This window comes from Triticum dicoccoides, chromosome 1A (genome assembly GCF_002162155.2).
Source record: "Triticum dicoccoides isolate Atlit2015 ecotype Zavitan chromosome 1A, WEW_v2.0, whole genome shotgun sequence".
In the NCBI taxonomy this organism is placed as follows: domain Eukaryota; kingdom Viridiplantae; phylum Streptophyta; class Magnoliopsida; order Poales; family Poaceae; genus Triticum; species Triticum dicoccoides.
Genome location: NC_041380.1, coordinates 28,411,219 through 28,411,624, shown reverse-complemented (window position 1 = coordinate 28,411,624; position 406 = coordinate 28,411,219). Strand labels below are relative to the sequence as shown.

Genomic DNA, 406 nt, shown 5'->3' with positions numbered 1-406 from the left:
GAGTTCGGTGTGTGGTACGCGCGGGATCAGCAGGTTTTCTCATACCTGCTGACTACGCTACCGCGCGAGATGGCCGTCCAAGTGGCAACCTGCCACACCGTGGCCGAGCTGTGGAACACGGTGCAAGGGATGCTCGCGCCGCACACCAGGGCGCAGACCGTCAACGTCAGAATCGCCCTAGCCAATCTTCAGAAGGGCAACTCCACGATCACAGAGTATGTTGGTAAGGTCTGAACCCTGTGTGATGAACTAACTGCTTCAGGGAAGCCTTTGGACGAGGAAGAGGTGATCTCCCACATCCTTGCTGGACTGGATGAGGAGTACGACCCAATGGTGTCGGCCATGTGTTCTAGGGTCTAACCTGTCAAGATCCCGGAGCTGTTCTCACAGCTTCTGAGTTTTGAGA

General features: G+C 56.2%; 1 pseudogene; it reads left to right on the top strand.

Moving 5' to 3' along the window:
• The first annotated feature begins 267 nt into the window (after nt 1-267).
• On the top strand, nt 268-406 carry LOC119296211 (annotated as a pseudogene).